Raw genomic sequence first — 25,504 nt, forward strand, 5'->3', positions numbered from 1 at the left:
TTTGCCCATGAACCTGGAAATATATTTTCCAGTTATCCTTCCCTTGGTTTATAACTTATCATCAATGGGCTTTTAACACTGTTGTTGTTCTAAGCCCACCAAGAGGTGAAGGATGAAGAACTGTCGAAGGGAAGCTGTAAGACCTTCAGGAAGACTTTAAAGCTAATTCCTTTGGTAATGTGAATACATATCTCACGTGGATCTAGTGTCAAAGTGGAGGAAGAGTAACATTGAGCCACATAGACCAGAGAAAGTCAAATTGCTGGTAGAATTAAGTACTGAAGATCCTAAACCATGCTGAAAGAAAAATAAAAAGCCTGATACATACAGTACATACACACAAACACACACACACACACCCCTACCACACATATTACACATATGCACAAATGCAGAATATGCAGGTACACACACATATGCACAAACAGACATCAGCAAGGCTATCTACTTCTGTTCTTCCTTCAGTGAAATCTCCTAGAAAAAGGAGAGTGATGTCTAACTATCTTTTGGTGATTGTCAGGGATATCATACGTAGGAATCTTGAGCTATTAAACTTGATTTTGTGAAGTAGTTTGCTGGTAATGTTAGAATGGTGTTGCTTTTTAGGTAGCCCTACTAAAAAAGTGAGCAGGAAGACAGCTGAGTCAAGGTCACCCAGCACACTTTGTGGAATTCTTTTATGGAGAATTCCCTCTGTTCTCTATTACCCTCATGCTTTTGGTGTGCAGTGTTATGTTGACACAGGCTGACTACATTCCACAACAGGATGTTAAAACTTACAAAAAAGTTACCCCACCTGCACTGTTATACAATTCTGATATATTCTGGTGCTTCATGGAGAAGTCCCAGGTTAGGAGTTTTGTGTGCCACTGGCATAGAGACTCTGGTCTCGAGAGCCTTGAACTCTGCAGTTGGCCATAACACCCTCTCTCCATTTTTCATTTCTGGGCTATTTCTCAGAGATATTTGAGAAAAAATATTTCTTTATTTCCTTATGCAAGTGCGTTTTCTCAAGTTATGGGAAGAAACGACCCCAAGGCAGAAATTGCATTAGTCCTTTTCTGTTTATTTAACCTGAATGGTTTTAAGGAAAGCTCCTGGACTAGACAGCACACCATGGAAATTCTTCAGTATTCTCTTCACCTGCTATAGCCTACTCGCTTGCTGTTTTACTACAGGTAACCACTACAAAATAGTAACTACAAATCCCTGCGGCTTGAAAATAAACTAAAGAGCTAATGTTAGTAGGAAGTTCTCAACTTTCAAGTCATACAAGAGCTCAGTGACACATAATCCACAAGAGGTCCCTCCATGAACTTGGTTTTCCTTGTGTCACATATCATTGCATGGAACCGAAACATGCTGTTGTTCAAAGTGGTCATATAAAAGTTCAATTTCTCTATCTGCCTTATATTTTATTTGGTGAGGATTTCTGGCAGTGAAGTATGTGAGCGTGTTTAATCTTGGTTACCATGACAACGGTGATGCTGTTACAGAGCTTTGAGGTACCTCTATAAGTAACAAATAAACTTAGGTCTGATCAAGGCATGGAAAAACCATGCATGTTCTAAATACAGACATATAGACTCAATTTGCATGTATTTTTGTCTTCATTTCTTGTGGTGCTGTGTCCTCTGTGTGTGTGTGTGTGTGTATGTGTGTATTTGCTCCTTTTCTTTGAGGCTGCTTGTAGCAAAGTGCTGATTCATAATGTCATTGTATTTTGTTTTCCCAGGGAAATTCTCAGTCTGTTCCTAAGTTAATTTTTCTATAACAACCTTGAATCTAATCTCTCTAGATAAATCTTTATATTGTCCTCTTACAGACACAAGGCACCTCGCCTTGTTTCATTCTAATAAATGTCAGACTAGCCCTAAAGAATTATAAGAAATGCCAGCAATTTCACAGGGCACTTGAACATGATTTTTTTTCCTGTTTCTTAATATATTATGTTTTTCAGAGTTAAGTTTTAGATGCACATAGGTGGCATTAGAAGATTCTAAGGCTTTATTGGTAGCATCCAGACAATCTTGTCACCACATCTATGAAGTAGATCCTTGTGCAAATTTTCTCAAGGGAGAGGAGGGATAAAGGAGAATGATGGAGAGGGTGAGTTCAACTATGATATGTTATAAGAACTCTTATAAATGTCACAATGTACCCCCAACACAACAATAATTAAAAAATTAAAAATAAATAAAAAATAAAGTAGAAAGTTAAATTGGAGGCAAGGAGCCTTTTCAGGTATATTAAATATGTTTTGCTATTGTAGATGAAGATGGTACTACTCTGTCTCTCATCTCATTCTCTCTCTCCCTCCCTTCCTCCTTTATCCCTCCCTTCCTTGCTCTTTCTCCCTCTTCTACTCCCTCTCCCTCTCCCTCTCTGGTACTGGGTTTGAACTCAGGGCTTCACTCTTGCTAGGCAGGTGCTCTGCCATTTGAGCCCCAGGTCCTAAAATGGTATTTTCAGTTGAACAAGTCTTGTATGGTAGCCAGAAGACATCTTGGTTGTAATTACATGCCAGTGGCTTGGTTCTTATTATTTTAGAAGTTGAGTTCATCTTGCATTCTCCCAGCATGTGAAGTAGCACATGCTGATTGTTCACACTAAGATTGTAATTCCACTCAAGGTTTATAGTGTCATCATAGAAACTAGATGGAATTACAAACCCATGTACATTTTGGAAGACTACATTATTTATTGAAATTCTTTATAAAGTTAAATAGTTGTGTAAATAAGGTGAAAGTTTATGGGACTTGGAAACCCAATCCTGGCCACACAGAAGGTTCTCTGCAAATATTTCTTATTTATTTGATTGACTTCCTTTGTCTTTAAATAAACTGTGTTAAAAACAGTCTGGAGAGGTTGCCCTTAACTATTTGTAGGACTTTAAAAACACAACCTTGCCTTGAAATGCTTAAGGTTTCCTGTCTATTATTTATGGAAAAACTGGCTCCCTGAATAAATGTATTATTTAATCTTTTTTTTGTTTCTAGCCTAGAGTATAATACTGAGTGGCTCTGGAGGCCACTGATCTTTATTTCAGGGAAGCTCACATGTCCTAAGTAGCTCTCTCACTCTCTTTCACATACCTCTTTTCATCATAATCCTTTGTGCATCTCATAACGTCTGTGTGCCACATGCCTTGGAGGTGGACCTCTGTGAGGTGAATAATTGCACAACCAGAAACTTTGGCTGTATGTTAGAATATTGGATGGATGCCTTTCTTATTGGTCTTAATTAGGAAAACTACTGCCATGATAATTCACTAATTCATGGTATATTGCCAGATGTGAAATGGCCTCTGTTTTTGATGCTTCTGCAGATCCTACTTCAAAGGTTGTATTTTCTCTAGTGGGTTTGGAAGCTCAGAGGGCTACATTATATATTTCATATGCTGATATGGCTTCTAAATTTTAGACTGTCTTATATGTTCTAGGATGAGTATTATAATCTGTGTAACAATGTATTACTGGAAATATTATTGCCTGTGACATTGTGCACTGTAAGATACAGAATCAAGAAGTCAAAAGTCAGTATCAATTAAGTAATTATTTTTGAATTTGCATTTTTTGTTAATTTACATGCATGTTTGGAAGATTCTTTAAAATACAAAACTTTAAAGAAATTCTAAAGACATTGTCTTAATTATCAGAAATATTTAAAAATCTATAAAAATCACATTAATCATATTAGAATTTTTGTTCCTGGAAATATTCTCATTTTAAAAGTTTGTATATGCAACAGAGATTTAAAAAACATTCTGGTAGAACTACATGCTTCCTGCTTTTAAAAGAATTTATTGAAAAATAAAATATTTTTACTTTGTGACATATTTTAAGAGCTTGATAATGCTTAGAGAATATTTCAGCTTTTAGTAGAAATATTGAGTAATGACTGATTCCTCTGTTCCATGATTTGCTTCTGACTTCTTTTCTATTACCTGTAACTATTTTGTGTTAGCTATATAAATTAAATTTAACAAAGTATAGCTGTTCTCTGATATGCCTTACCATTAAAAAAGAAAAAAGTAAATAGTATTTTCTTCATATTCTAACAGAGAGATTTTATAAAAGAAGTAGGCTTTAAAAGTCGTGTGTGTGTGTGTGTCACTGTGTACGTGTGCGTGAGTGTGTGTGTGTGTTGCAGCAGCAATATTGTGTGTTCCTTTCAAAATGTGTAAGATGCCTGATGGTCTGTGGGTGGGGGAACCACCTAAGGTGCCCTCACCAATTACTCATACCCCTGTCTGTACAGGAAGGGAAAACCCATGGCCTCACACTCCACTTACTCTGAATACTGAAGGTGGGGGATGGTTGGGGAGGGATAACAATGTCATTTGGCAAAGGCCTTCAAATTAGATGTTTAGCAAAGTGCAGTTTTCTTATTATCTGTGTACTTTACAAGCTATTACAAAAGTGGCATTAGTGACTAAGACATGGTACTATTCATGGAGAAAAATTATAGCACACATAGATATACTTGGCATAACAGTAAAGCAATCAGTTTATTTCCCACATAATAAGTAATGATTAATTCCTGGAGTCAGAAGTTGAAAGGTACTTGTATGTCTCTGTGTGTGTGTGTTGTTGTTGTTGTTGAAGTTTAGAAATATGTTAGTTGATTTAACACTTTCCTTGGTTTCTCTAAAGAAAATGTCATTCAATCCTTCTGATTTGTGTTCTATTATATCTTTATCACTTTTGACTATGAAGGTGAGTTAATGAAGAATTCTTAATTCTTTAAAAAGAAAAAACAAACACTCCTAATTTAGGAAAGGAGACATTTACCTTGCTAATAAGATCCTAAAAATTTATAGGTTATTTAATAAATTCAAGGAATTTGATTTCTATATTCACTAAGAATGCCTCATTTCTGTCAGCAGAGACAAAATTATTCGAGTTTTTACCACATGCTAATAGTTATGCCACTGGTCTGGCACCTTGAGAGTTGTGTTGAAGTCACAGGCCTGTCACTAACTATTAGGTGGCTTTTGGCAAATAACCTAAGTTCTCTGGGCCCCAGGAAAATGAGGAACTTGAGTTATACCAGTAGCTTTCAAATGTGGCTTCAGAAACTTCTGGAGAGCTTCAAGTCTCTGAACAGGCCTACACTGACTTAGATAAGGGCTAACTTGAGTGGTTATGGGGGTGGGGTTGAGACCTAGAAATCTATACAGGCTGAACATCTCTTAAATCCAAAAATCAAAAATTCTGAAAATCTACAAAATCTGAAACTTTTTAAGCTCAAGTAGAAAATTCCACACATGAGTGTGACTGATCTCAGCCAGAATACAGATGCACTAAAAGTACAGTACAAAATGACCTTCAGGCTATGTGTATAAGGTGCTATGAAACAAATCAATTTCATGTTTAGACATGGGTCCCATCCCTGAGACATCTCATTACATCTATACAAATATTCCAAAATCTGAAAAAGTCCAAAATCCAATGCACTTCTGCTCTCAAGCATTTGGCATAAAGGATACTCAGCCTGTGTTATGATAGTTCTTAGGCAATTTCATTCACAGGACTGCTGAATCAGACAGTCTTAAAGATCACTGCTGACTCTTAAGTTTTAATAAATCCCTAGAAAAAAATAGTCCTTGGTCAGTAGGAAGTAACACAATAAGGAAACACATTGCATCTGTGTATGAAGATAGCGTAACGAAATGCACTGAAAGCTGTTGAATAATAGGGGATAGAAGAGATAAAGAAAGAGAGAGCAATGGAGGGGGTTAATCTGTGTGAAATAGCTTGGTGAACTGCCTTTGAACAATGAATATATGCTTAAAAATTAATGGCAAGAATGTAAAACTGGGTGGGTAATTAAGGGAGGGGTGAGGGTGAAAAGAGGGGATGAAGAAAGATGAATATGGCTAATGTGCTTTATATACTTATGTGAAAATTGCACAATAAAACTTGTTTAAATTGTTTTAAGAAGGGGGGAAGGGAGCATAAGGGAGAATGATGAGGGTGAATGAATCTAAGAAAGGTATTTTGTAAGCATATATGGAAATGTCACAACTAATGTGTGCTAATAAAAATGTTTTAAAAATAAATTTAAAAAAAGAAATGGGTATGCTATAAGAAATTCAGTAAGGGAGCTTTAAAATGGGAGGGAAATTGGCAGACTTTATTACCAAGGACTACTGCTTATTCAGAGATGAGAGTTGCAACATGTTACTTTTCTCCACCATCCCCCCACTTGAAGAAGCAGAGGAGATACCAATGACGAGAATTCCCAAAGTTCAGGGGATGACTTCTAGATATCCTGTCAAACTATGATCCTTGGCTAGATATGCCAAGCCCTGTGGCCTGCCTCCAAACACAAACAAATGATGAAAAAAGTGGCCATTTGCTCTCATCATGCCAGGCTGAAGGCGGGGCCAGAGGCATGAACCATGAACCATGCCACTGCCAGAGGTGCTGACAGCTCCCTGGCACTGGGGCACACAGCCCTGGCCCCCGCAGCTTGGGCACAGATAACATCTCAAGAGGAAAGGAGAAGGCAGCAGAGGAAGAAAAGAAGGTTGTGGAGATCTTGAAATGGTAATATGCATGGTGGGGCAGAGCTGTATGCCAAGAAGAGAGCTCTGGTTAGCCTTCTGGCACGACTTACCAAGCATGTTTGTACTAGAACAGGGTTCAAAAATTCAGACAGAACACTGTCTGTTTTTAAGGACTCATGTGAAAGGTTCGTTTGTCCCAAGTTTAAATCTAAGTGTGTGTCTGTCAGATACACTCTCAGGTGCCCTAAACCCCTTGAGTATAATCTCCAAAATATGTAAGATGAAGGATTCATGTCTTCAGCTCTCTAATGAGGAGTGAGACATTTTTCTTCTGAGCATCTCTGCCTTATGCACATTAAGGAGGGTGCTATGTCAAAAGTTCCTGTAGGGCAGTTGGAGGTGGAAAGTTGAAATAACCTTAAAGGCACCGAAGCTGAGAAACTGCCCTCTTTATCCTACCAGCCACAATTAGTTCTGGAAGGCTGTCACAGGAGAAGCTCTGGGCTGTTCATTTAGAAAGCAGCTGTGTTGGATGAGTCTGTGTGCTAACCCATTTCTCTCTCTCTCTCTCTCTCTCTCTCTCTCTCTTTCCTCCCTCCCTCCCTCCCTCCCCCCCCCCCACTTTTTCCCCTCTTTCCTTCCCTCTCACTCTCCCTACCATACCCTGCCCCAGTTGAGATGAAAGAAGCCACATCTTGCCTTAAGCCAAGTTGGCATAGGGACAGCTAGATTTTCACACTAAACATACAAGGAAGTGGTTGGTTGTGTTACAAAAGGAGTCCTCTTTAGTAAGAAATTTTTTTTGAAATGGCCAGATGGAAGAAAGCAAAGGATGCCTTTTCTTGAATGTTTTGGAAACCTGGATCTCATCAGCTTTCTGGTTGGTTTTGGCTGTCAAGGATCCTTGTACCAGAGCAATTGTGAGCCAGGTTTCTGAGGTTCCTCCTGACCCGTGTTGGCAGTTTCTTAAAAATAACTGTCATTTCAAGTTCAGCTAAAATATATAACCCAACAAATAAATACATATTAAGTATATGAAGAGAAGTAGGAAAGTGTGGATTAACAGACCGACAAGTGACAGCCTTGCCATTAAAAATACTATAGAATGCTCATAAGGAGTTTCTTACTTGTGTTATTACTTGTACAGTAAATGTGGAGACTTTGATCCCTTCCTCATGGTCCATCATTTCTCATTTCCCTGCTGGGAGGCTTCAAGAAAACAAATCCTTACAAATTTTCTTGGAAAAAACAAAACTACACTCATATTTGTCATTGGTTTGTCAGAGGCATTGTGTGTGAATGTGGCTCAGGATCCCTATGAAAGAAATAAAAAAGCATGTTCACATGTTCCTTCTTTTACCTTGGATGGGAAATCCTCAAGTATATAGTGTATGATTTTTCTGATCTTGTGGGTGAATAACGAGAGTAACAGAAAGGAGCAGGGATATTTCTCCTGTCAGACCCAACACCGACTATGTTCAGATGCAGATGTTGGTAGGCATAGGGGTCGTTCTGGAAGAGAACAGCTGCTCACCGAGACTGTGTTCAAGATTTAGTTCTGGTTCTTTACCTTTGATCGCTGCCTTAGATCAAGGCTTTTACAGAAATTACAGCAATGGGGAAAAGGTGACTTTGACAGCTGGTATATGGGGAGTTATTTGTTGCACAGGGTAACTTTCATTTTCAGGGCACTGTTCAGAAGAGTAGACTGTGGTACTTTGATAATGCATCTTTGCACCCCCTACTTCTGTCTCCACTACGCATCTATTTCACTTGGCGCTTAAGTGCATGGCTCTGAAAAAAATCGCTGACAAATAATCTCCATTGCACATTTTGCTGCACAGTGGCCTCGCTGTAAATGCTCTCTGTATGTTCTTGGGAAGTTGCATAATCACAATTACTCTAGTTTACTGAGCAATATGCTTGGTGACTAATCGTCTAATCAGGACTTAAAAATATACAAACAGTTCAGCAGAAGCAGTTGATTCACGGAGCTCTTTTCACCGAGACAAGGGTGAGCTAATGGAATAAAAAAGACGGAGGTGTATAGCAGCGTCTTTGAGGTATTCAAGTTAGTGTTCCCACAAATCCCGTGCATTATTGCTCATTGATGGCAGATCCTTTTTCATATTCATAAGGCAGGAATGCCAAATTGTCATCCTAATTGGCTCTTGCTCAGTATTCCTTAATGTTCATGTTACACTTGTTACAACGTTTTTTTCCCCTTTCCTCTAAATACTACTGACTGTGACAGTTTTGGAGAAGTGGCCTGTCATGTGATGCCTGTGGCGTCACCCTACACTGAACTGCTTAATTGGAGCTCTGGTCCTGTGTCCTGGTTTCTTAGGATAGAATTACAGTGGAGACTGTGCAGCAGAACTGCCTGGTGTACCTAAGGGCATTGTTGATTGACACAGATTCTTGTTCTCTTGTCCTCAGAAGCACCTTTCCTTCCAGAATGTCCAACTGAGAGGCACAGGGGTAGACTCTAACAATAGGGATGAAAAGGATCCTGATGTGTCTTCAGAGCTCTGTTCAGTGAGGAGGAGAAATAGCAGTCATCATTGCCATGCCTCGTTCTCTCTGGAATTTGTTCATAGCCCTGAGGTCTGCATCCTTCCCACTCAACCTTTTCCCTTGCCCAGTTCCCATCTCTTAGCTAGACCACTAATTGAATTTTTTTGATGAAACCATTCAGTCTCTTAACAGCTTGCCTCTCATTCATTGTAATCATTCCAGCCATTCCTAAAACAATGATGGATGTTGGAATGTTGTGCTTTCTAAAGTAATGGAATGGATTGTTTCTTTAGGCACACACCAATTCAGTTGTAAGGGGGAAAAGGAGTCATTTGGCACATTTCATGTCCCATATTCGTGGTAGTACTCAGGTTCCTTTCTGGCTGTTTAAGAATTAAGTGCCTGACAGGCTGCCTTTACAAATTCAAGTGACTAACATATCTTGTGATTTCAACGTAAGTTGTAAGTTGCTGGAGGGCAGGACAGTCACCAGCTTCCCATGCTTTCTGGAATCTGTCCCCACTCCTTCTCTTGGGTGACACCTCTTTCTTAGCTCTGTGTCTAAGCTACCCATGGTACTTCTTCCCTGGAAGGATCTGGTGACTGGAAAACAGAGGGTGATGTTTTTATCTAAGTGTGTTAGTTTTCCAAGAGGCATGTATGCTTTAGCAGCTGAAAGTACAGGGATAGGAACTTATTTTGGAACCCAGAATGTCATGGATTAAGGAAAACAGCAGGACAGAGCAGAAGGAGATGTCTAGGGACCAGGGAACCTTTCTGGAGGTACCTGGAAGCAGTAGATTTTGAGGTAATCAATCAGCCCCTGACCCTCTGCCCGGGCCACTTCCCAGGGTACAGAGCAAGGAGCAAGGTAGCCTCCAATTCTTACTTAAATTTTTACACATTCTGAAAGAGATTTGCTATCTATATTGGATGTGGGACACCAGTGGCAAAATATTCCACAACAGTGAGTAACCAAGAAAAGCAAAGAAAAAAAAGATAGATTTGGCCTTAAAAAATTTTGGTACTTGTTTAACTATGAGTTTTAACTTTTTAAATAGGCAGATACTATAGCAATTAGATTAAATATTTCTTTTTAAAAGTAATTATTTTTAAATTACTATTAATTACTACATCACTAAGAAGTCACACTGGGATCTACCATTCTTTTGATTATAACAATGATAAATTTATTAGCATGCAATATAGTTAAAGAAGCTTAATGTTGCCTTGGGGGCATAGGTCAGAGGTGGAGTCCTTGACTCCTGTGCATGGGAGACTGGGGAAAGCTTAATGTTAGCACAGAATGAAGGAAGCCTTGCTGGAGCAAAGGACAATTTATTGTTCTTCATCTAAGCCTCCCATTGAACACTGAGATTCTAACACTTCATTATAGACATTTACATGTGAACTTCCACTGAGTTCTTTCCAGTAATCTAACTTCACAGACTTCAGTGTGCATGAAAATTGCTGTAAAGAATTATATGTACCAAATCATGTTTACAGTATTTTATGAGAAAGATTTTTTTCAGTTAATTTGAACAGTATTTGACTTTTTCAAAACTTTTGTTCTTAACCTCACAAAAATGGACTACACAATATTTCCTTCTCTCTCTCTGTCCTTTTCTCCCTCTCTCTTCCTCTTTTTCTTTCTTTGCTTTCTATCCTTTCTTCCATCCATCCATTCATCCATCTGTCTAGCCATCTTTCCTTTCCTTCTCCTCCTTATGGTAGATTAACTTCCTCAGATATTTTTATGATATTAAAATAGTGCTATCTACTTATATTCAAACAAGAAAATTACTAGTATGCTGGATATACAGATCCCTTAGTAAAAATAATTAATAGATGTATTCTTTAAAAATATATCTGAATTCCTCATCCTAGGCTTCTACTCAATTTTCTGTCTCTGGCTTCCCATTTTTAGCTGGGAAAGTACACCAGCCAAAAGACAGCCAGGTTCTCTGTGAGCATAGCATATCAAACCATCTGTAAAGAAGAAAGTAGCATTTTGGCTTAAAAACCAATATAAGATAGAAAGAAAATGACAGTGACTGGCATAGTAGAATGTATGACATTGCCAGAAAGAATTCGCAAAAAAGATTTACCTAAATTATCAAAGATGTTCAGTGATTGGTTAAAACTTTAATATTAATAGAAACACATATATTTTCTCAAAGTCAAAGAAATTAAACTAGATACCTAAGATCTCATATGATGAACAAGGAAAAATGTTGGTGGAAATCCTAAAAGTCATTTAAACATTGATATCATACCTATTTTATTTATATTTTTCTACAGCAGAGTAATTTAACCTGCATTTTTACCCCATGACATTAATCATTCAGTTCCTTTAGTTCTACCATTTCTTCTTCTTCTTTTTTTTTTTTTTTTGGCATTTTGGGTGTTTAGCCTTAGGGCTTCGTGCTTGCTAGGCAGGCCCTCTATCTCTTGAGCCACACGTCGAGCCCTATTTCTACCATTTCTGACTAGAAAATTAAAATGATTCAATTAAGAAAGTAAATTTTCTTTTCCTGATCTTAAAATACAGTGGGGGAAAATAAGGAGTCACTTGAAATTGTTGCTTGAATTTAAGGGAAAGAGCATTTTGGCTGGAACAGCAGGTCTTCTTAGACAAACAGTCACTAATAAAAGTTGCAAGAAAAAAAAATCTCATTTAAGTGCGCCAAACATTTCCCAGACAACCACTTAATTAAAAAAAAAATAGCCCAGCCAATTTAAAGTGCACTGGAAATACAGAGAACAAGGTGTGGTGATTGACAAAAGCAAGTGAATTCAGTGCAGTAATAGAAAGTTGTGGGCAGTTCTATCTGAATCTCATCAGTTGTCATATTCACAGTCAGTCATCTCATGAAACGCAAATGTCGGTGAACATTTAGCTGCTTCAAAAAGAAATGCTTGAAAGGCTAAGTGTTCATATTAAATTTGCATGAATAGTAACCTTCAACAGAATACTGTGCAAATGGGTCAACCTTCACTGCTGCGAATGAAGCAAGATACAAGCAAAATGAGTAATACAAACAGGATTTGGGTGGGAGAAAAAGTCCTAGTATACAGTTTTTGTATCCCTGAATACAGGAGGAACAACTATTAGAATCCGAGCTAGACCTCAGGATGGACACACAGAGAGGAATTACACCAATGACTGAAAAGAACTTCATCAACGTGTTAAAAAGCAAACATGGAAGTATATTTGACTTTAAAGAACAACATGAGTAAACTGTGTGTGCCTCCCTGCCCTCTTATCCAGGTGGGATTTTCGATAGCACTCATTCTGGGGAGGAAAATGTAGAATTAGAAAGCTCCCCTCCTCCAGAGCACACATAATTAATGCCTGTGTGCCAGCTGGGAGCTCTCTCTGCCTGAGTTGGAGTTCATTGCTTGTCCTCCAGCCCTACTTACATTCCCCTTGATTCATGGTGCTTTGTTTGTTTAGGTTTGTCGCGCTTCCTAAGGTCAGCAGCTCCTTTGAGGACAAGGACAACCATGGTACTTTGCTTGCTGTGGCCACTCAGACATTATTCATTAATTTTTTTTAAGTGTTAACTAGTAAGTGAAAATGAAATAGCAAAATGAGATAAATGGTCAGATCTAAAATGTTACAAAATATTATATAGGCTGTGGTGAGCATGGGGGAAAATGCACACATTGATATTCCAAAATTTGTGATGGGAGAGGAGAAAATCAATTATTGATCCTAGTGCAGAACTTCCCTTTGCTAGCTGCACATTCCAGAATAGAGGCCAATTTTGCAGTTAGATTTTGAAGGGAGATGTTTCAAATCAGAAACTATCATACTGAAATTCTTCAGTCACCACACCATAAATTTAGTTTGTGAGTTGGGAATCAGGAGGAAACCTAACTTTATATTCTTTTTATAGAAAAAAGCATCCATTCTGTCACTTGTATGATTTTCTTCTTTCATAGACCTGGCATGTCCCTATGTACTTATATCCTCACTACTAGATAGAATGAACATATTTTATTCATAGGCATCTTCTGGACCTAGTACAAAGTAGGCACTCAGCAAATGGTGAAGAATATGAAGAAATAAGAAGGTTTCAATTTCTCTAACAGCTAAAAGGACATCAAACACTGGTGTCAAAAGCAGGCAGTGAGAATTGGTTTTCCTATCTGGCAATTGTGGATTTTGAAATAAGACACTACTTTGTCCATCATTTTTATACAAGTATGTTTGTATACCTGTGTCACTTCTCAAGTAAAAAGTTGTAGGATCTTCAATCCTGTATCTTAAAACCTGTAGCTCAATCCATGTAAAGGCACTTCTCTGCTCTTTTCAACCAACCATTTAGAAGAGGCAAGTGGAGGTTAGAAAACATTTTATAAAAAAATACATAACTTTTATGTATTTTTGCCAAATTGCAAACTCATCCACACTTACCTATGGAATTAATGTAATACTCCTGTGGTGTATACAAGTAGATTGACGAAAGAAGCCGGGTTGGAGACACTGACTCCATGGTGTCACATGTTTTGATGTTGGACTTCACTGTATAGCACTGAGAATTTTGTTTGTTTTTTTTTTTTCAGTGAGGCAACTATGGAGCATTTTTAAAGAACCATTTTTTTTATTATTGTTGTCCTGGGGTTACATTGTGACATTTACCAAAGTTTTTACAATATATCGTACTTGAATTCACCCCTGTCTACCGTCCCTCTCCCTCTGATGCCAACCTCCAGACAGAACCTGTTTCACCTTTCTGGTCTCTGTTTTCAAAAAAGGACAATTTTGTTTGTTTATGATAGTTACAAAGGGAGTTTCATTGTGACATTTCCAAGTATGTATGTATTATAACCAGAATTGGTTCATCTTCTCTATTTTTGTCCTTTCTACCGTAGTTCCCTTCTGGTGATTTCAACAGATTTAAAAATTCTATATTCATTCTTGTATAGGAAGTACAGCAACCATATTCACCTTCTTAACTTCCTTCTTTTACCCTCCCTCTCCTGTTAGTAACCTCCCCTGAGTGTGACCTGTTTTTCGTAATACTGCTTGTATTTGTATTGGGTCTATATTCCATATATGAGAGAAAACATGTGGCCTTTGGCTTTCTGAACCTGGCTAACTTCATTTAAGATAATGTTGTCCAGTTCTATCCATTTACCTGCAAATGACAAAATTTCAGAATTCAGTATTTTTGCACATGGAGACACGTGTCATGATATGATGATTCTTTGTTCCACACTCACCCCTGCATCTTCTCCCCAGCAGTCCCTTGCATCCCAATTTTAGGTACATACAAGACTCTTTTCTACCTATCCCTGAAAACCTCTCCCCGTTTCCCCTCATGTATGTATAAGTTGGCTGCCATAAAAGCAGTAGTATCACATAAAAACTCCCTCTTTTTTCATTTGAATTACAAAATATCTGAGTGAAGGAAAGGGAGGAGAATCCCTAAGGAGTGAGTTTGGTTTGAGATCTTGGCCCCTCATTCTTCAGAGTCATGTGACATTATTTTCAAACTTTATGAGAGTGCTGTGTGATGGGATGAAGGCCTCTGAGAGAAATGTACAATTATAGTCAGCATTAATTAATATGGCTAGAGTTAAGTGAGAGTTAATCTGTAAAGTTGAGGCAAAAATAAATAAAACACAGCCATTGGTTACTTGGAGTTGCCAGGGATGTGTGCTAAAATTCCTGGAAGAACATTCTGCAAAATCACCAGTCTCTGTAATTCACAAGCCTGATCAAAGCAACGCTGGGTGTAGCACTCCATAGACATTGTGCGCCTATGAACTTAACATCTAATCTTGGAAACTGTAGCTTTGCTTAAGACTTCGTGCAAACAGGAGATAATGTTTCCATTTGACTGCTTTCCTGGTTTGTCATTTTGAAATTGAAATTGAAAGCCTGAGAAGAATTCAGAGCTGCTCAAACAGGATCTTTTAACATCTTTAAGTCATTTTCTTGGAGAGAACTCGTTGAGGAAATTATGTTTCTTTAGTAGCACTGATTTCCGACTCCAGGACAGTGGCCATTTCTCAGGGTCTGATTCCAAAACATCTGTTCTGTCCCCAGAGCCAAGCTTTCAGTCAGTCCTCTGCCTGTTTGCTCTAACTGCGCTGAACCTTCTGATTGAAGGATTTTTATGAATGACGTCTAGGAAATAAAGTTGCACCATGCTGTAAGCATTCTTTGTAACAGTCACATAGGAGTGTTGGCCTCTGTGGCCCTCATGGCAGCTGTGTGGACTATGAGCTCGCTCACAGGGTTGGACTGAGGGTCACTGTGGAACAGTACAGCCATGTTTCCGTTGTTTGTGGCTGGGAATAAGTGTAGTGAGTCCAGTACAAAAGCCTGTGGTTGAATTTTGACTTAGAGCTGTTTCAAAATGCCAAACGGACTAAATTCTTGGGAAACTCATTTGAAGGAGACCAGCTGTAACTGGTCTCATATATATATATGTATATATATGTACATATATATGTGTGTGTGTGTATGTATATATTTATATATATATATACATATCTCTCTCTCTGTATATATATATATATATATAATATATCTGAAATGCTTCCAAATTTGAAACTTTGTGAGCACCAACATGCTACCAGAAGTAGAAAAATGAACAACATGAAATTGTTTTTTAAAGAAAATTATTTAAAATACTGAAGAAAATGACCTTCTGGCTATGTGAAAAAAAAATCCCCCAAACTCCACAACCTGAAACACTTGTGGTCCTAAGCATTTCAGATAGGGAGACTCAACCTATAAACAAACACCTGGTAGAACTTTTCCTTCCATGAAATGGAACTCAGGTGAGACTACCAGGTGAATTGGCATATGTCTTAGACCAGTGGATCTCATCGGGGCCATTTTGCTCCCCAGGGGACATATGGCAATGCCTGGAAACAGTTTTGATTGTCACAACTGGGAGATGAGATGGTGATACTGGTACCTAGTGAGTAGAGGTCAAGAATGCTGCTAAGTATTTTATAAGGGACAGGTGAGTCATTTCCAACCAAAATTTATCTGACCCCAAAGGTCAATGTTGTGAAGTTGAGAAACTCTGACATTGACCCTCTCCTTTCTTCAGTCACCTTGATGAAAGGTGGGAGTGGGTAGAACAGGATAAGGAAAGAGATGGAAAAGAGATGGCAGTATTGCTTAAAAATGAACTTTGTAGGCCATATCCCATGTGGACCAAACTAAGAGTTCTACTTAGTTCTGCCTTTAGGTATTTGATAAGACAAAAAAGTCTGGGCTGCTGGGTCATGGCGTTTGTGTTAGAACTGACCTGGGTGTGTATTTTCTTCAAAGCACCTGTATTAGTTTTCTATTACTGATGTAACTGTTTATCACCAACTTGTTGGCTTAAAATGACACCATTTATTGTCATATTGTAGGTCAGAAAGCTTACAACAGATCTCACCAGGCTGAAATCAGCAGGACTGTATTCCTTGTGAGGGCCCTAGAGGAGAACCTGTGTCCTTTCCAGTTCCTAGAGACCATTTGCATCATGGTGGCTTGTGCCCCTTCCCTCCGTCTTTGAAGCCAACAATGCTGCATTTCCCTGCACCTATCTTTCACAGCAAAATCCACCCCCCACAGTTCTTCTGTCCCCCTTTTCCACCTTTAAGTACCTTTGCAATTACTTTAGGCTACCTGCATTCTCCAGGATAACCTCTCTGTGTCATCATCCTTAATGCAATTATACCTGTGAAATCCTCTGTGCCAAGGAAAGTATTCACAGGTTCTGGGGGTTCACATATGGACGTCTTTTGAGGGAGTCAGGTCCTGCCTACCACAGATCCCAGGGAATTGTGTTGACTTGAACTAGAAGTCAAAAAAGAGAAGTAGTGATTTGCAAAAAGCCTCTTTGCAGTAGTATCATTTCAGTGTTTTAGTAGCAATGATTTTTTTAGTTAATGTAGTGTGAAAGAGAAAACGTTTGGAGGATGTTGAAAAGTAATTGTTTAAATTGGCAAAGACACATTCCAATAAGAGAGAAGGCAGGTGGGAAACAGGTGTGGAGGAAATGCCAGTCAAAGTGCTCTAAAACTTGCATATACACTTTTGTCCTTACTTGGGGTTGAGGATATGACTCGGTGAAAATTCAGATTCCTGGGCCCTACCTAATTAAGTTGGTGTTTTTCTGTTGCACAAGCTAAGCACATGCTGTACCACTGAGCTACATCCCACCCCTTACCCCTTGAGTTGTGTTTTCAATGACCACTCTTTTGAGATGAATCGCGCTTTGACAAATGTTTCTGTACAAATGTGAGCACTTGTTTTTAAAAAAAGCTACATTTTAATAACTTAATGTTCAAATGAAATTGTTGCATGGTACTGGTGTTAGCAGTCTGAATAAACATATGCTTAAGTTCTTGACATGTCTGTCTTTTTAGTTCTGTGTTGGGCATTATAATTTTTATCTTGATATATGAAAACCGTTGCCATACTCAACCACATTTATATTCAAAATATTTGGCTATTTTGACCGTTGATTTTCTTTGGTTTTTATTGAGTATAATCTGTGTGATTAACTCTTGTTGATACAAATAGGATTTTGGCTTTCTAATGTTCAGGAATGAGCTAATGACCCTTGGGAATGTTAATAGATACTCTGGGTCCCTTTCTAATCAGTTATAACCAGACTATCATTCCAGGTTTGTTTGAAAGCCTAGAGGTAACATTTGTGAATTTCGTAACACAGAGTAGTTGCTCAGTAAACGTTAATTCTAGAAACAAATTGATTAGTTTTATTTTGGGAATAGAAATTTAGAGTTCACAATTCCTGTCCCACTAGTCCATACAGGCTGCTTTCTTGACAGAATGTCTGATATACTCCCACATAGCATCGTTTTCTCTTCTGAGGCCCCATGGCTTTTCTGTGCTTCTTTTACCCTCCTTACTGCAAATGAATTATATCATTTGTGTGCACACTGTCTTCCCAGATGAAGTGTCAACTTTTTGAGGGCATAATCCGTACTGCATCTTTTTTACAGGTGAAAAGTGCCTGGCAGAATTTCTTTCCAAAGTGTGTATTCTCTAAGTGTATTGGGGAACTGACTAACATTCTCACAATTATGACATCATCTTACAAATTTTCAGATAATATTTTTCACTTATTTAAAAATGGAAAACTTCGCAATACCTTCAATAAAAGCAAATTTGAAAGTAATTAATTACCAAGCCTCTTTTTATTATAATGATGTCATGCTATCAAAAATTAGCCAGAGTAAATTTACTTTAATGGGGATATTTTATAATCTAGATTATATGTTCCACATGTTACATCAACATGAAATATAAAACTGAGTTGTTGGTATGTCATTATGGTGAGCAGAAACAGTTATTATATACATTACTCTGTAAAATTCATATTCATATCTTGTCAGTTTGTAGTGAGCCAGAGATTTAAAATAACATTTGCTTCTGTTTTCTTAACTGTCTAAAAAATATCCCAAATAATTTTACTTTCTTTAGCTTGACTTTAGTAGTATTTCATATACTGGCCCTTCAAGCAGTAATGAAATTCATCAATGTAACTTGGCATTTCCTAACAGGACATGCTTCTAGGATCATTTTTAATGATTAAAAGTCAAAATGAGCTTTTTAAAGCTGGCCCAAAGCATAGATGAGCCAGGTAAACCCAGAAAAAAAATCAAAGTGAAATGTTGGTTACCCACTTTGTGCTTTCTCTTTAGCTCTTCTTTCTTGTCCCTTGGCAACAAAAGGGGAAGAGAGGTGGGGTTACAAACTGTAACTGACTAATGCATTTTTCACATTACCTCCTCCTCATTAGCAATAGGTTAAATAGCATCCCAAGACCCCCAGAGGATGCCTGAAACACAGACAATACCAAATCCTAGATATCCTGTGTTTTTTCATATACATATGTACTTATGATAAAGTTTCATTTGTAAATTAGGCATAGTAAGATATTAACAGCAATAACTACTAATAACATAGAACAATTATAATAATATACAGTAATAAAAGTTTGGCTGTCTTTCTCTGTCTCAAATATCTTACTGTACAGTAGATCTTAGCAAACTCAGTGTATGATTATTTCTTTTCTTACTAAGTTGAGAACTTTTATCTTCTCACTACTTTACTATTTCTCTTTGGTATTTCTGAATTCTCAACATCACTACTCTTGTACTTTGGATGGAGTGGGACAGCACAAGATTTCATCATATTACTCAGAACAGCATGCAATTTAAAAGTTAGAAATTGTTTACTTCTCAAATTTTCCATTTAATATTTTCAGATTGTGATTGACCTTGGGTAACTAAGACCACGGAAAGCAAAACCAGAGATAAGGAAGGTACTACTGTCAAGCAATCAGGTCTGTGTTTTTGGACACAGATTGTTGGCATCCTAGACAGTTGATTGAGGACCATGTGGGAGGTCAGACTTCTAGGTGAGAGGAGCCTGGGATTGGGGAAAGTGGAGCCAATAGTGCTGGAAGGTAGAAGGTGAAAAGATTTGAAAAGTACAGGAAGTAGAATTGATAGGATTTAGTAGCAGCACACTTGTGGGATAGCAGAAGGCAGAGGGCATGGTTCTGATGTTTCTAGGTTAGGCAACTTAGTGGTGTTGGGGTACAAGGAATAGGCTTGGTGGACCCATGGAAACAACAGCACCCAGGATTTTCTTTCACTAGCTGCCACTGTTTTGCTATTTTTTTTTTTTTTGGTCCTTTGGCCTACCTCTTCTTTGTGGGAGGTCATAGCCAGTGACACCCTCAGGGTGGCTAGGGTGCTCTGGGGTGTCAGGTGTTCGGGAGTGATCAGAGAGGGTGAAGATACCACTTATGTGAGCATGGTCAGCAAAAGGGACAGTGTTGGTAATCGTGTATAATGTCAATGGCACTTAAATACATTTTTCTGACCTTAGATTGCTCACTTTGGCTTTCAAGACAAATGAGAAGATAAGCACACAGCCCTTTAATGATTAGTGACAAGGACTCAGAATACCATATTTTTGTGGTAGAGCACACTGAGGGGGTCTACTGAGATGGAAAAAGAGAACAGTGTTTCATAAACTATAATTACTTAACTGTTGCTATAAGTAAATATTTTAAATATACTAAAATGGCAACCTCAGGAAATATGACTAAGAAGTCAACTTACACCACGCCCTTTTCCCACCTTTGTGGTGGCTGAAAATTTCCACCAAGAATGATGTATGCAAAAAAGGGCAAGATAAGGATGTCAAGTTTCAGAGGAAGGCAATAGTTTTCCCTGATCCTAAATACAGTGATGGAGCTTCCAAATGGGAGTTCACCATTCAAGTCAGAACATTTATCATAGGAATTAGAGGTGAGCAATTAGAGTGACTCTCCTTTCTTAGTTTCTACATGGAAATTCTATGTGGTCAACACACAGTCTTCTGTAAGCCGTATTTCCTTCATGTATAAGTACTCAGCCTTCCATTTACTTGGATTGTCACAGACAAAGGAGAATTTTTTGGAAGGGAATGAAATGCCACTTGAATTTGACATACTCTGGAAGGATTGTTATCACTTGATTTACATCGTACCTTTTTATACAAAATGTGTAGCGTGATTTTTCAGACTAATTATGATGCCAAGAAAATGAGATGGATTCTGGCTCCTGTACCCTATAATCTGTGGTCCAAACAATAGTATTCATTCAGAAGCTCCAAGCATTCGTTTTGGAAACAGAGATACACAGAAAGCTTGAAGAGAACATGGAACTGCAAGGTAGTGGGTGGGTACCATTAAGGAGGGTTAAGCATTTTAAAAGGGCAAGACATAATCAATATATTGTGGGGTATTCCTCACATCCATGTGCTTTGGGGTGTTAGTATGCCGTGCTATTTTCTTCTAACATTAGTTCACGTTAGAGCAGAAGCACTCCTCCTCCCTGAGAACGTCACAGATCAACTGGCATGGCCCTTCTCAGTGAACCCTAGTGGATGTACCATGTAGACTGCTATTCTCTTTAGTAATACCTACAGCTGCTGGATGAATTATACTGCTAATCTTGTTTAATCTTAGGATTGAAGAAATCTTAGGATTGAAGAGAAAGATGTTTAAAAATAAAATTGACATAAAATCATGCCTATATCTTTTTTCTCCTCCTTCTCTTCTTCTTTCCTGCATTGAACTGAGGGCCTCACATATGCTAAGCACACACTACTCCCTACCTGGACCCCATCCCCCATGCCTGTTCCTTCGTCCTCCACTAATTAGAGAGAAATGGGAGCAAGCTTGATTATTTTGTGTGTGGCACTGTGCAAGGTGCTATGAGAGATTCTCCAGAAACTTACCATCTACGAATAGTTGTGGGAGATGAGACCTGCATAACTGAAGAAGATGGTGCACAGGTGAGCCCACCTAGATGGGGGTCCCTGCCATAGCCACTTGGAGGAAAGGGAGGGATGGAGTAGTTCTGGAGGGACAAACATCTTAAGCTGGGCACTGAATAATGATTAAGAATAATCTAGAAGTTATGTAATATGCTTTTAATGGCTCTGGGCTAACAGAAGAAACGCCGTCTGAGGTGAGAGAAATGATAGGCAAATGGACAGAAGTGGAAAGAGAACAACAGTGAGCAAACAGTTTTGTTGACCTTGTTTCATAAATACACTTTCAGAGGAAGAGACTGGGGTGTGGGCTGAGGGCACCTTGAATTCTGTTTACAGAACATCATTATCAGTGTTCTATCCTCATGACCTTTTAAGAATCAAAAGGTTGAACTTCACAGCATCTAGCAGTTACAGCTTTTGAGGCAGCTCTTCCCACGTGATAACCAGTCTGCTTTGGGGAGGCAAAAGAATTTACTGTTATCTTCATACATTAAGGTGGGCTCTGAGCCAGTTCTTCAGGCAGCTCCTCACTTTGAAGCAAGAAAATGAAGAGGATATTTCCTGAGTCCGGAGTAACTGCCGGAAGGAGAATGCAGAGGAATGAGTTTAGTAACTGTTCACTGGAGTGGAGGCTGCATAGTGAGTAGTTGAGAATCTTTGGTGTCAGAAATATAGAGTTTGGAATTGTGTGCCACTTACGTATCCAGCCTGGGAGTTCGTTCTTTAGTGCCTCCTTGTCTTCATTTGTTAAAGAGCTCAGTAAAGTGTCCTCCATCTAGAATGGTTGTGAGGCTTAAAGGTCATAATGTCCTTTGATGGCATGACACTCAAATATGAACTATTGCTATAATTTTATGTGTTCATTAATACCCAGGGAAGATAAACAGTTGTTTTGTAGTTCTTTGGGTACCTTCGTAATAAGGAGGCAATGATTTATAATTACATAGAGACTTCATGAATTGATTTTTTAGGCTTTTTGTTTTGTTTTGTTTTTTGCCATACTGGGGTTTGAACTCAGGATCTCTTGCTTGCTAGGCAGGCTTAAATTACACCCTCAACCTTTTTTTGCTTTAGTTATTTTTGAGATAGGATCTTGCATTTTTGTTTGGGCCATCCTGGACTGTAGTCCTCCTATTTATATTTCTCAAATACCTGAGCTCCCAAGGGCGCACCACTGTGCCCATCTTGTTGGTTGAGATGGGGTCTTGCTAACTTTTTGCCCCAGCTAGCCTTGAACTACAATCATTTTGCCTCCAGAGTACCTGGGATTCCAGGTGTGAGTCAGTACACCCAACTCTGATCAATTTCTTAAAAAAGGTCTGAATCTCTTTCGGGGTACATAAAAAGTTTGTTCTTTTCTGTTACAACAGATCTGTACTGGTTGGAAGAAAGGTTTTAACTAAAGAAAAATCTAAAATGCACACTATGACCTGGGAGAATCCAAGTCAGCAAAGTTTTCTTAAAAGCAAAACCTTTCCTCCTGTCCCCTTATGGTTTACATTGTGGTCATGGTGACTGTGGGTCTGACCTTATTAAGTTAGACCCTATGGTTCCTAAGGGACTAACAGTTACCTTTCAGAAGCTCACAACTAGAAGCAAACTCAGGCTCTATGCTTTTACTGCTAGGAGTCTGTAGTGTTTCTGTGTGCCTGTTCCATGGTTCTCACTTTGAGAACCCCCACAGGTGTAATCCTGCAAGGTCGAAAATAGCTTTTTATAAAAATAGTGGGACATTACTTACCTCCTTTGTTTCTATTCTCTCACAAGTATATAGTGGAATCTTTCAGAGGTTAAATGATGTGTGATGATACTGAATAATGAAATCTATCAACTTCTGGAAAATCTGTATAACTCAGTGAACCAATATTTTCCAAATGACCAGTGCACTACGTTAGAAAACCATGCCTGGTCAAAGAGCCAACCTATGTACAAGACAAACCAATGAATTTTCATATAAGGTTGTTCTAAGAATTTCTGGGTATGTTTCAGACTGTACATTTCTGCTATCTTTGAAGAAGCTTCCGCTTGTGAAGTTTGGGTTTAATATACAAGAAGATTATCCACAGTTAGTTGAAAATGGAGGCCTTATTTTTTTCACATACTTCAGCCAGACAACATAAGACAGCAAATTTAATTTAGAGGGACAGGTGAGAATTTAACCTTTTTTGTTTGTTTGTTTGTGGTCCTGTGAATTGATCCCAGGGCTTCACTCATATCTAGGCAGGTGTACTACCACTGAGCTATATCACCAGTCCTAAGTCTGACCATTTTCTCTTAAACCAGGTATTGCAGAGACTTGTAAAAAATTCAAGCTACGTCACTGTCACTCTTCTCACCAACTTCTTTGTTCTGTAAAATTGATTTATTTTTCATAGACATAGGTCATTTTATATAGCATGTAATGGGTACGTTAGTATTTGTATTAAATGAACCAATAGTGTACGAGGATATAGCTCAGTAGCTAAGTGGTAAAGCATGGCTTAGTATGTAGGAGATTCTAGAGGCAGTTTCCAGTAACCCTCCCCGCCAATTAAACCAAAACAATAAGAATAAATGTTTTAAAATTCTCAGTTTTCATTTCTAATGTAATAAATATTGCTAAATATTATCTATCTAATTAAAAGTTCTTTGCGGTCCTCAATAAATTTTAGGAGTAAAAAGTGAACTTGAGACCAAAGAGTTTGAAGACCACTGGCCTAGAGTATTGCTTTACTGAAAGTATTCTCTGGCCAATAGCTATCCACTGCTTCCTTGTCTTCTGGAAAATCATCCTGTGGTCAAATATATTTTGGGCCAAGATACAAGCTTTCTTCCCTTTCAGAGATTTACAATGCATAGGAATATATATGTCAGAATCCCTGAAGAGTGTTCTCAAAGTTCATTCCAATTTTCTAATCCTCCTTTTATTTTTAGCATAACATAATGTTCCACAGTGGAATATAACATCTTATGAACACACTGGCTAGTATATGCTATATCTTCCCTGTCCCTATTTTAAAAAAATAAAAAGCAAGATTTAGCAGGTCCCTTCTTTTAAATCCATACTTTATTTACAGGAAGACATATGAAAATTTACCAGCTAATTTGATTGGCTTTATTTTTTAAAAAATAATAACCCAAACACCCATACTTCATCATATTATACTGTTTGGCTTATTTTCTAAGAAGCTGTTTCTACTTATGTTTCCAAACGCATATGTTTTTAAGACTCTGTTTTAGACATTTTTGTGTGTTAATTAGTAGCATCTGCTCCTTATGTCATAAGATAAAGTAATTTCATCCTCACACAAATTGTCCAAATTGCAGGTTAAGTGGGAGCAGCCTTGCTGTACAGCGATTACTACTGTTTAATATTTTTAAATGGCAAAAAAATACCTTTAGTGATGTATCACATACTTTTATGAAACACAGTCACTTTTGGTAACAGAAAGATTTATAAATGGCAGTGGGTTTGTTGTGTTTCTTTTCATGATTCTTTTTTTCCAGTTCTCTAGTTTCCACTCATTGTGGAACTGTTTTCTCAGTTAAAATGTGAGAAAAGTACATTTGCTTCTAGGTATTTGGGGGGATGGGCTCCAGGACCCCACAGATACCAAAGTCTGTATGATCAAGCTCTTACTCTAAAATTGTGTAATATTTGCATATAATCTATTCACATATTCCAGTATATCTTAAACCAACTCTAGTTTGCTTATGATATCTAATAGGATGAGAGTGCCATATAAATTGTTATGCTCTATTGTTTAGGGAATAATGACAAGAAAAAAGTCCATACATGGTCAATCCAGGCACCCCTGCCCCCAAATTGTTTTTGATTCTCAGTTGGTTGAACCCATGTGTGGAGAACCATTATGGACCAAAACCACATTTCCAGCTGCTATGTGATAGACATCACCCTACTCAGAAACCAGAATGATAGTCATATTAACGAGCCATTTCTGAAGAATGATATTATAAATTGTATTGAGGCAAAAGTGTGAAGATAATTTCTTTCACTTTCTGTATTTCATATGTCTGTATTAGGGAAACAATAGAAACATCCTAATTTCTTATAATATTTACAGGGACAATAGTCATTGCATTTTACATAATTCAAAGTCTGTTTTTTCTTTTGAACTTACCATTTCCTACTGAAACAAATAATAATG

General features: G+C 38.0%; 1 protein-coding gene across 20 annotated transcripts in view; it reads left to right on the forward strand.

Moving 5' to 3' along the window:
- Atxn1 (ataxin 1) overlaps positions 1-25,504 on the forward strand; it is a 383,376-nt gene that overhangs the window by 63,702 nt on the left and 294,170 nt on the right. For 2 of the 20 annotated variants that reach the window (XM_074082867.1, XM_074082869.1), the window contains exon 1: positions 6,170-6,554. The exons of the other annotated variants lie outside the window; for them this stretch is intronic. The gene's annotated coding sequence lies outside the window, so the exon portion shown is untranslated. Of the gene's footprint in view, positions 1-6,169; positions 6,555-25,504 lie in introns of those variants that run through there. 20 annotated transcript variants of the gene reach the window in all.

The sequence above is a fragment of the Castor canadensis genome, chromosome 8, assembly GCF_047511655.1.
Source record: "Castor canadensis chromosome 8, mCasCan1.hap1v2, whole genome shotgun sequence".
NCBI lineage: Eukaryota > Metazoa > Chordata > Mammalia > Rodentia > Castoridae > Castor > Castor canadensis.